Consider the following 12,948-nt stretch of genomic DNA (forward strand, 5'->3'; position numbering starts at 1 on the left):
TTACTAATCGACGCCACGGATCACTCCAAGATTTTTTTGTAGTAACACTTGAACTATCAAAAAGATACTACTTTTGGGGCATTTGGTAGAGAGTGAAATTGTGAGCTGCGCGCGCACACCGTTACGAAAGTGCGCGACAGTATGAAGTTAGCTGCGAATCAGTCAGCTGTATACAAACGCAAGTTTGATAGTAAAATTGTTCCGTTGCCTAGGCAACGATTTTATTATTATCGGTCGTTTGCAATTCCTTACAAACGATTAAACGTCGGAGTGACAGTAAAATTTTATACAGAATTTCGAATACAGAATACATAGCACGTCACCAAAAATGTCTACGTCTTTGGGGAGCGCACTGACTAGTCAGTATTGGACGTCTCGCTAATGGTGCCTGATAGGCTTGACACGAGGAAAGATTTTTTTTCACAAGGTAGAGGTCTAGTTCAATGGTATATATTATCAGATCAGGCATGTTTATCTTGAAACTTGAAGCAAGCCGCGATCTTCGGTCGGGGCGACATTCGACTCGATGCGGAACGTCTGGGATTCAAACCCGAGTACCGAATATTCGACGCTCGCATTCTTACCGTAGTGCAGCGATTTCCAAACTGGGAGACGCGCCTCCCTAGGGAGCCGCAGACTAGGGCAAAAGGCACGATCAAGATAATGAATTTGGATTGATTAGTACCTACTATTGAAAAGTAAAACAAAATGATAGAATTATCATACGATACTTCACTGAAACAAAAAATTCGGAGTGAAACCATTGTTCAATTTTAGTGGAATCGAAGTGAAGAATAATATAATACTTTATCAAGCAAAGCAATGCAGGTAATGTTGCCATTCGTAACATCGTAATAATATGTTTGCGAAACGGGATTTGCTGAATTATCTGCAATTTGATAAACTTTGTGCTAATAAAAGAAACAAGCACATCAATCGCATTCAAAATGTATATATTATTCTGTCAATTACGATTTTTTTTTAATAAATAATACATTTTTTATCAATTAAAAATGTGTGTGTGTGTTATTGTAATGCATGAGATAAGAGGGGAGGCGCCAAGATGTGTTTTTTTTAAGTGGCGCGTAGTACCTTAAAGTTTGGAAACCACTGCCGTAGTGACTCACGCACAGAACAGATCAATAAATTGAATTCCGATAGGCTACATCCCAATACACTACATTTTGACGCAGGGTTTTGAATGTGTGAGTGTCCTACGAAAATGAACCACACATTATAGACGTGCAATAGTGTGTGTTGCAACCTTCAAATACACGTCAGTGCATCTACCGAGATCAGTTGTCAGAACGAAATACAAGCGTATTCTTGACACGTGTTCAAGTTTATCACATTTCTTCCACACTCGAGATCGGTTGCCCGTTACTCCACACCCGTCAGGTATTTCAGTTCCCATTAATTCTGTGTTCCCCGGTTGTAAATGTACCATAAGGTGCAGCAAGGGGGCTGACAGGGGTCTAGTCTGAGGGCCCGGGTTTAGGGTGGGCCCGGCGTTGCAGGTCGAGCAGTTAATTAAGATAAACACACACCACAAATCCGTGCTAATAGTAAAAAAGTCGGCGCTATTTTGCTTGCAAATTATTAACATTTAAAAATAGGTTGCTAAGCGATGCAACTTGATGTGTAATAATTACTAATTATTGATATTCACGTTTAGAATTGTATAATATAATTGTTGTTAATGTGTTTCCTGACTAATAAAAATAGCTATTTATCCAATATGATTCAGACCGTGATTTGACAATGATTCCCTGGTCTCGAAGAAATGGAACTGGACAATGTGTGGTTTCACACAGTGTGGCACTGCCCACACCGCCAGGATTTCAATGGATTTTATAAAACAAGCCTTCAACGGGCGGGTGATCTCCCTGAGAGGGGATTTCAACTGGCCCCCATGCGATTATTTCCTGTGGTTCAAATCCTTGGTTTTATAACGACCCTGGAAGACCTGCAGAACAACATCCGAGCTGAAATGGCCAATGTACCGGTCGGCATGCTTGAAATAGTGAACCGAAACTGCCGAATTCAGATAGTGGAGGGCGATATTTTCAAGATATTATTTTTAAAATGGTGTAAAACCAATTAATCTCCTGTGTCATGTGACAGGCTGAAAAATAATAATAAAAACAATTAAACGTGTACAGTTTTTTTAATTTCATTTTCAAAAAAGGAAGTTCCCACGCCCCACCCTGTATAATATTATATATTATTATTTTTATAGGAAACGTACTTGACCCTGTAAATGTAAATCTAATCTATTTTCGTGCGAATTCGGCTTACAAAAACGAAAGATACGCGTATATAAGTATCTACCTACATATCTATTTTAATTTTGATTACGGAGAGTTAAAATTAATATTATATCAAGATGCGGTAGATATTACCAATATCTATATAATATGTAGGAACCAGTGGAAAAGATTTTTTACTAAACGATTATATTTACATACATAATTTTGAAAACACTTCTGAGAAAATATATTATAATTTATAACCAATAGAAAAAAATCGGTGTGTCTACTTATGTAGGTACACGCGTTAGAAGTTATACTTCTTTGGCGTAACAAAACAAAAACAAAACTTGTGATAACCTAGATTCTTCGACTAGCTCTTAATTATCTTGTAAAATTACACACTCAAGGAAATGGGCCGCTTATTGGAGCGCCGTTGGTTTATTTCTATACACTTTAACTTACGTATTATATTATTAAATTACATAATTATTTCTCGTTGTTTTTATTTTTAAAGTAACAATGTTTTATTATTATTATTATATACTAGCTGAAGTACCCGGCTTCGCACAGGGTCGCTTCGTGATTATATTTATCTTAGATATTTGAAAAATAATAATAGGTAATTATTTTTTTAATATTAAAATATCTTTGTAATACAATATGGCAATATGAAAATAATTCTAATAGGAGTAAAGGTCAAACATAAGAACACTAAATTAAAATCGAATCCAAAATATGAAAACGTTATTAATGTTATTAATATGTAGTAAAAAAGAATCAAAATTGGATGGAACAAACAAACAACAAACTTTGTATTTTATATAATACTAATTTAGAAACCTTCGCAGGTGTGCGCACAACAACTGACAAAAGTTTCATCGCAATCGGATGAATGGTATAGGAACGCATACGAATAGTAGAAGAAGATGATTTTCTAAATCAGAAATCTTCGTGGGCACGCGCATGACAACTCACCAAAGTTTCATTGAATTCGGATTAATGGTATAGAAACGCATACAAATAGAAGAAGAAGAAGATGGTTGTACTAATTCAAAAACCTTCGCGGGCGTGCGCACAACAACTGGTCAAAATTTCATCACAATCGGATGAATGGCATAAGAACGCATACAAATAGAAGAAGAAAAAGATGATTGTACTAATTCAGAAACCTTTACGGGCAAGGGCACAACACTTGATCAAAATGTCATTGCAATCGGATGAATGGTAAAGGAACGCATACGAATAGAAGTAGAAGATGATTTTCTAATTCAGAAATCTTCGTGAGCATGCGCACGACAACTCACCAAAGTTTCATTGCAATCGGATGAATGGTTTAGGTAGGCATTCGAATAGAAGAAGAAGATGATGGTTGTACTAATTCAGAAACCTTTGCAGGCGTGCGCACGACAACTCACCAAAGTTTCATCGCAATCGGATGAATGGTATAGGAACACATACGAATAGAAAAAGAAGAAGGGAGTTGTACTAATTCAAAAACCTTTGCGGGCTTGCGCACAACAACTGGTCAAAATTTAATCGCAATTAGATGAATGGTATAAGAACGCATACGAATAGAAGAAGATAGAATAGAAGAAAAAGAAGAAGAAAATGGTTGTATCAATTCAGAAACCTTTGCTGGCGTGAACACAACACTTAATCAAATTTTCATTGCAATCGGATGAATGGTATAGGAACCATACGAATAAAAGAAAATATAATGAAGAAGAAGAAGAAGATGATGATTTTTCTAATTCAGAAACCTTCATGGGTGTGCATGCAACCACTTACCAAAATTTCATTGCAATCGGATGAATGGTATAGGAACGCATACGGGACAGACACACAGACAGACAGACAGACAGACATTCATTTTTATATATTAGTATAGCCTATACTCTTCCCGCAAGTGCAAGCAATAAGTTTACAAAGTTTTATTGCAATCGGATGAACGGTATGGCTGCGCATTAAATACGAACAAACAAACACACAAACACACAAATATTAATTTTTATATATTAGATTACTTATATTATTCTCTTCTCTCTTGTGACGGTAATATTATTGTTATAATGTAAATCTCATGTTGTGAACGTCTTGAATTTAGATTTATTATGTCCAAAATGTTTTGTTTTCTTAAATAAATAATTACAAGATAAAATGAACTTTTTATACTTATACGTTTTTAAATTTTCTGTTGAATTATTATGCTCAAACTTGTACTTGATATGAAGTAAATAAAAAACAAACAAACAAACAAATATAGAATACTGAAATGTCATTTTGACGTTTCATTTTGATTTCCATAATAACGCACGTATATATTAATAATTTAGTTGCTAGGACCACCCCCTTATCAACCAATAATAGTGGATTGGATTACGGATTTCTTCCGAAAGAACTTTTCATACAAAACAGAATTAACTGAAATTGAATTCAATTCTGCTTAAAGATGGCTAAAAGTATTAAAAGAATGCATTGGCATCGTGTTCTGATATATTCTAAAAGTTTCAAATGTCTAGCTAGTCGGGAAGTTAGTAAAAATCGATTGCAAGATTTGTACTGGACAAACAACCAGCGGACAAACAAGAATACGAGCCAAGAAAAACGTTGTACTTAATAAATAAATACATCAACCTGCACCTTATTGTACATTTACAACTGACACAGATTTGAGCTGCCTGCTAATGAGGTATAATTATCTTAAAACGAGTTTTTCAATGTAAATATTTTTCAATATTAGTATTGACATACATAATATTATTTTCAATAGTGATGTTTACAACATAGATAACAGCTGTTTAAGTTTAAACCCAGGACCTTCCGTACATTAGTACAACGTTTACTTTCATTATCTACAAAGATTTTTTTAAATACTGTATATTATCATGGTCACTAACCATAATAATATGTAACAGGGGCGAGGGGTGGAGGTAGGCTGTTAAAATTCGACATAAATAGTGCACACTAAACATTATCAGTCAACAATATTTGTTTTCGTTGAACTGAGAATACAATTTTCATATCGAGCTGGTTAGTTTTTAATATTCAACTAAACCCTGCCCAGTGACGTCCCGTGGGGGTAGGCAGATTGAGTGTCGCTTGGGGGCGGCAGTTACTCGAAGGGCGGCAAATCGAGGAGAATCGTTTATAGTAATATAATATAGCTATATATACTTAATAACGAAAATATTTTTCAATCAGCTCACTTGTTGGAAACAAAATGTATTAATTAACCTAAAAGGTTTAATAGGACTGTATTTTTTTTCGGGTTCGCGATGTCTAGTTCACTTCCGTTGCCCTTTGACGCTCTTGGAGACCAGAAAAGACACGAACACGGATGATGAAAAATATTGTATACAAAAATGGGTCGGCATTATGGGGCTGCCCAGTGGCACAGCATTTTGTCTAGGGATGTCACTGACCATGCCCAAACCAAACCATAATAGTTAATGTATGATAGTGGGCGTTCCAGCTTTCGTGGTGGGCGGTAGGGGTTTTAAAAACATTTTCATTATGTTTTCATCAAATTCCCTGTGGCAATTTAAATTTCATACAATATACTATTTGTATCGCTCTGGCATACCTAAGTTTAGTTCATGTTACGTAAGTGTTGCCTGTCTTATATCCAAACATGTGGAAAATGATATTCAGTTTATTGATTATCACTATTATCAGGCTTTAGTGCTGTTAATCATATTATGACCAAAGAAAGAAACCGCCTGAATATTTCCGAAAGATGAGACCTTCGCTTGTTCCTCACAAAAATTGAGCCAGATATCCAGTATTTAGTTTCGCAGCATCAGCCTCAGGAATCTCATTAATAATTTAATTAATTAAATGTGGACACGTGTTCCGAATGCCGCCAAAGAGTGAGACACTTCGCACCCTTGTGGCACAGTCTCAAGGGTTCCGTCGCCGTGGCCGACCCTCCCTCACCCTGCAGCGGTGCCACAAAAGCGACCTACGTGCTGCAGGTCTGACAAGGCGGTAGGCGCAAGAGTCGGTGATGGACCGAGGGAAATGGCGCGAACTTGTGATTGCCCTGTGGCCCAATGCTGGGTCGTGACAGGGTGGAAGAAGAAAAAGATATGTAATGTCATCCGACTTCATGCTTCTATGTATGCAAAGCATAAATAAAAAGATAGATTTAACTACATTAAGTTGTTTTATAAAGATTTTTATTCTACCAAGCTTAGCGAAAGTCTGACAATGCTTTAACTTGCTGTAAGTCTGCTTTATAATCACAATTACTGTGGAACCGGTGAGGCAGTTAGAAAATTTTACTACAAAAACAGAGATACAAAAGTGGGCGGTAGGTATAAAAAGGTTGACTACCGCTGCAGTATAGCATATTGACAAAGGAAATTATTGATAGGAATTATCAATTATTTAGCATGATTTGCTGAAGTCAATATTATGTTGTATAAACAAATTTTATTGTGATTCCTACTAACACACTTATCACGACTGGGTCAGACAGGGGCAACGGTTTCAAACATTTTTTACTGTAGTCCCTCTTATTTCACCAGTTGAAATTAAGCAAAACCGAAAAATATAAAAATACACTATAGTCCTGAAATACCTATATCTAAATTATTTTAAAATTTAGGGTACATCACGCACCCTCTCGCCTCAGCCGATTAAACTGAGAATCTAAATTAATTATTTTTCATCAAATTAAACCAATCTGTTCGCAAACATATTATACAATGGTTTGTAAACTATTGCCGCCACACAAATTTCTATTTAGTCATTTAACTCAACGCACGTCCAACGTGTCCGGAAACTTGTACGTATGCAGTTCGACATATCACACTTCACCGTGAAATGTTGTAAAGGAAATATTTATGACCGTATATTAAAGACGTCCAGCCTCTTTGCGTCGTATAGTACTGACATAAAATTCATGTCTAAATAAAACACGGTTCTTGTCAGTTTACACTTTACAGTTGACAGGAAGCCAGCAGCAAACAAATTTTGAAAATAGCTGATATACTGGATTATTTGTTAGGTTAGGTTAGGTTAGGAATTCTTGAATTCTTGAATTGAAAATTGAATTAATGTTCATATTGAATCTACTAAAATTGGAGACCGTATAGTACATATACTGTCATCTCTTTCCGATAAGAAAACTCACGGCGAACTGTGCCACGGTGAAATGTTTTACGTACAATTTACATGACATAACCCACGTCCACACCTGCGTATTGTTATGAAATCAAAATAAATGTAGTTTGGCAACTTCTTATCGTACAAATTTACGCGCTTTAATAAAAACAACATTCCACGATTCCACGCAGCACTACTTCCGATGAAACAGTAAACTCTTCCCACAAAATATGTACATACTCGCATTTGCACTCACATGTTTTCCATCAACGGAATATAAAAAAAAACATGATAAGTAATTTCTACAAAAATATTTCAAACGTTTTTATACAGCTCTCAAACAGTTTTTTATACAATGTTGATTTACATAAGGACACAGGCACGCGCACAAGGGACCGAACCCCCCTCCCCCCAAAAACTGAAAAAATACAAATTATTTAGGTAAATGGCATACTACTTAGTTGTTCTTCATCTTCGTCAAGACCTCATGATCGTGACCTGGATGATTTGACTGTCAAACGGCCTTCTCAATGAGTTGACCCCCCCCCTCTAGGTATTCTACGACGCGCGAGGCCTCGAAGACCCTGGCACTCATAAATTGGCGCAACTATCCGGGGCATCCAATGTTTACCTACTTTAATATTCCGATGCGGCATGTCTAAAAGACAAGACAACGCGGATGACACAAATGGACACTACGATCTTAACAGTTATGACTGTTAAGTCATGCGCGTTCGGTAACCACTTGTGGATGCGACAACTCGCAATAACACGTAGGTGAACACCCTTAGCTGTTAAGTATACCTGCAGGCCAGGTTTAGACTCAAGCTGTGGAGTGTCGAGGTATGAATAATATACCTCAGTGGCGAAGGGTGGCGATAGGCTATTAAGATTCGCCATAAATAGTGCACATCAAACTTTGTTAGTCATACGTATTTGTTTTAATTGAACTATGACTACAATTTACAGATGTTATTGGTTAGTTTTTAAAAATCAATTAAATCCTGCCAAAACCAAACCATAATAGTTTTGGTATATTATTTAGTGCGATGCAACAAAATTATGCACACTTTTTTATTCATACTTATTTGTTTTCGTTGAATTAATAATAGGTACATAATAGATAAAAAATATTATTTTCTATCTATAAAATATTCAAAGTTATTATCCATTATGTCTTGGTTTTCGCAGGGTTTAATTGAACTTTAAAAACTATCCAACACATTCTATAAATTATTGCAGACATGTTTCAATGAAAACAAATAATACGTATGACTGACAAAGTTTAGTGTGCACTATTTATGGCGGATCTTAACAGCCTACCTCCACCCTTCGCCACTGACATACCTACCTACCTACCTGGAAAACCACCTGCTAGATTTTGTTAACCCTACCTCTCCCGCCGGCTCAAAAATCAATACAAAATAAATGGACTACCCCCCCCCCCCATGTATTCGATTCGGACTAGACATGACCGCTCTGTGGAATTGTTAGAGGACGTGTGTTGGTCCACTACTTCTCAAAGTTTGAGAACCCGTGGACCTGTCAGTATTAAACAAATGTCATTAACATATTATATCGATAATTATATTAGAGGTCAAAAACTCTTCCTAATTATAAAGTCAACATAACTATTTATAGGCAGTTACTGTTGTGGGTACTTATTGTTGATATACCTATGAAGTACTGTAATAGTGAAGTAGCAGATTTAAAAATAAATATCTCAAAGACAAAAGTAATGATATACTGTTTTTCTCATCAATGGCACTCAACAACTACGTCTATCTTAGACAACAAAATGTCAATTGACGGTAGTGTGTATGACGAAATCGCTTGCAGAACCAAACTGGCATGGAGTGCATTCGGGCGCCTGAACAGTATCTTCAAAAGTGACCTCCCATTGTGTCTTAAGCGTAAAGTGTTCAACCAATGTGTGCTACCAAAGCTCACGTATACATGTGAAACATGGACTCTTAGCCAGCTCTCACATCTAAAATCGCCTCGTCTGCACGTAATCTTCGAAACGTAAAGCTATTTGGATGCGGCGATCGGCGAGTCGGTATAGGAATGACCAATTCGTAGGTGTTCGTACAGGTCTACGACTCGCAGTCCGAGAAGTATGCAACTTCGTCGATTGCAACAGCAGATGTTTTTTTCAAACTGAACAGTCGCATTCGACCAATCTGCGGAGCTCCATTTGGCAACGTGTGTTTTGTGAATAACGATGACGTCACATCAACGTATTCGACACGTTGCGGCGGACGAGTTTTGATGTGAGAGCCGGCTTAGTCTAAGACAAATCCAAAAATTACGAATAGCGCAACGTGGCATGGGTAGGTGCATGTTGAGCATAACACGGAAAGATCACAAAAGAAACCAATGCCTGAAGAAGCAGACAAGAGTACACGATGTGATAGAGGTCACTCACAGGATATAGGTACGAACTCATAAAATTCGCTGGATGTACGTGGCAGCGAAGAACTAGGGACCGAGAATAGTGGAGGGAGCCAGGGGAGACCTTCATCCAGCAGTGGGATGATAGTGAAACAATTTATTTAACCATGATAATACTCAGACGCGATTACTTTTCGTGCGCAGGTAATTAGTTATAGGCAAGGCAAATACGATTATTGCTACGGTTACTGTTGTTGACTGTACACAGTAGTCGTAGTTTCTAGTAGAGAGAAAGAATAAAGAATTTCGTCAGTGTCAGCTTTTCCCACCAAAATAAATCAACCTAGAAATTGCGGAACCTGTCCATCAACAATTACCTCACAATGTTACAATCGGTGATGCCCCATGTGGGCAGGCAGGCCATGCGTTGCTTAGGGACGGAAAATTGAGGAAGATGTGTGAATATTATAATTTTTGGGTGAGATTCTGCGAAGGACAGATTTTTTCCAGCGATACTGACAGTCATGGTCCCCACATTCTGAAGCGGGCCCTCGTGCTAGGATCTTAGGCAGGCCCCTTATCTATCGCTAATGTTAATGGCAGCGTTTCCCAAATGGTAATCCGTGGATGCCAAGGGTTCTGCGAGGTAAAATTACGGGTATTCCGTGTATTTTCATCCTTTTATTTGTATTTTTAAATAAATCCACTTAAATTATTTAGCGATAGTCTGCATCATAATATTATTTCAATTCATTTTTTAACATATTGTGGATATTACAGATTATAAGTTTAAGACGTTCACAACATGACATGAAACATTAGGTATTATAAAATAAAAAAAAAATAAAAAGAGAACATAATACCTACCTATAAACATACAAAAGCAGTGAAAATACAATTTACATCTATGGAAGTTCAAAGAAGTACACCGAGTTTGCTAGGGAGACCCTATTTTAAGAATTTACAAAATAGCTTCCGCCTAAACTCACCTCACGCAAGTGGAATATATCATTTTGAAGCACTGATCGCGATACCTCGCCATATTAAATGAATAGCTATTTTTATTAATGAAGAAACACTAAAACTGGTGAATAAATATTTTTCCAAATGGATCCTATCTCCAAAAACATTTTCCTGTGTGCGCGCATGTATATTATGACGAACTGAATACATCTTGTAACTATGACCCTGTCCTTTGAACAAGTAAACAACATTTTCAGGAATTATTGACACGAAATATACCTACCTAAATAACATGAGTACAATAAATTAATTATTTTTCTTACCTAACAAATACGTATGCCAAGAAAAATAGACAGTACTTTGCACATTGACCCATGACACTTGCATTAATATTTTGTATAAATAGTAGGCTAAAATCAAAATGTCATTGGCTAGAATGTTAGTCTCCCGTTCCACGAGTCGCAGGTTCGAATCTCACACTGGATTTACATGTCATATAACCATCAAGATGTGGGTACTAAATCTAATTGAAATACCATCTCTAATTAAATGGTCAATATTGCGAGTCCATGGTTTCAGATTCTACATTAAAAACTACTACACCTGACAACTTTCAAAACTCGTGAGTGACTGGCAAAAATGTAGGTAAGCATGTACTAACCTATAATTCAAATATAATTCGCAAATCTACACGTGTCATTGCTGGTCATCAAGGACGTGACGTCCAAGGACAACGGAAGTAAACTAGACATCGCAAACCCGGTAAAAAATAGTCTTTTTAACCTTTTTAAGTTAATTAAAACGATTTGTTTCCAACCGGTGAGCTGATTTTTTTAATGGAAAGATATTTCCGCCATTACAAAGTTTATGTACCTATTTCTACATATATCCAATGACATTGCATATACCCAATAATTCTACTCGATTTGATGCCCTTCGAATAACTCACTGGTGCTAGAGTTGAATAAATAGCTAACGACCGATCCTCGTTAATCTATACATTAGGTCGTCAATTGATTATAAATGGTACCTACCTATGTAATTTTCTTACAAAAAAAAAATGTATGGAGTTGTTTTTAATTATTCATATTGCAAATATGCTTCTTGAATATTAATTCAACAGTTTAATTTTTTATAGCGACTAGCCATATAAAATGAAATTAAAAAAATATATTTTTTTTAAATCCAAAAAAAGTATTGTAGACTGTTCAGGGAGCAGACGTCATTATTATTCTGTTACCTAATAAAAAAAAACTTAATTTAGGAAGTCATAATTTAAAAAAAGGCAAGGCCACATAATAACTACTAATACATTAACATGTCGTAATCACATCAATTATTATATAAATATACAGTTAAAAACAACGGAGACCTCGCATTCAAATGTCGCAATATAGTTTCAATTATTATTTCATACATAAAACAGAGAAAAATATCATTTTAATGTGTCTTTCGCGTTGATAGATATGACGGCGAGTTGTTTTTCAATCGCTCAATTGAATAATTCTATAAATACGTGCGTAAATTACGTAAACACTCACTCATGATAATAATAATACGCGTATGTATTATAATTATATCCTTGACAGCTATGTATGGAGATTCTAACCTAAAAATTGTACACTGTTTTTCTTTCACCGAAACACTGCCATTTTCGGCACAACACGAGCGGAATTACATCACGACTTTGATGGTCGATCACTTGAGCGCGGTTTGCGATTGTTTTTTGCACGTATCAATTGTTCAAAGCGACATTTGTAAAATATAAATAAACAATCATACGCAAAACCACTACCTAATAACATACCAGTCAAAACAAATGTTTATCGCACACTGATTTAATTTGTGCGTGTGTCAGTGAGCAGAGTTGCCTGCGTATAAAATAATATACCAATTGAATATTATCAATATATAAAATTTAATTTTCATTTTGATAAATCGGCTGTCTTTATTTATGAGTTATAATGCCAAATATTAGCGTAACCCACGTTTCAAAAATACTATTGCGCATAGTCTTGGGTATATTTTTGTGTCGTTTCGTGCTTTTTGATAAAACGCGTCCGTCGGAGGCCAATTTTATTGATATATAAGATCATACAAATAATCAGAAACATCTAACTAGCTACGTAAAAACATATTTTTCAATTGAGAATAACAAATAAAAATTCAATTTATATAACAATTCAGGTAATAAAAATCTGTTTAATAATAATAATTACCGACAAAATGT

General features: G+C 35.9%; 1 protein-coding gene across 1 annotated transcript in view; it reads right to left on the bottom strand.

Moving 5' to 3' along the window:
• Positions 1–12,553, bottom strand: part of LOC147076049 (mitochondrial coenzyme A transporter SLC25A42-like) — a 29,733-nt gene extending 17,180 nt beyond the window's left edge. The window contains 1 exon segment of the mRNA XM_085941540.1: positions 12,260–12,553. The gene's annotated coding sequence lies outside the window, so the exon portion shown is untranslated.
• Positions 12,554–12,948: the final 395 nt, after the last annotated feature.

The sequence above is a fragment of the Rhyacophila brunnea genome, unplaced genomic scaffold (assembly GCF_057557595.1).
Source record: "Rhyacophila brunnea isolate RB1 unplaced genomic scaffold, BYU_Rbru_1.0 scaffold_13, whole genome shotgun sequence".
Taxonomy (NCBI): domain Eukaryota; kingdom Metazoa; phylum Arthropoda; class Insecta; order Trichoptera; family Rhyacophilidae; genus Rhyacophila; species Rhyacophila brunnea.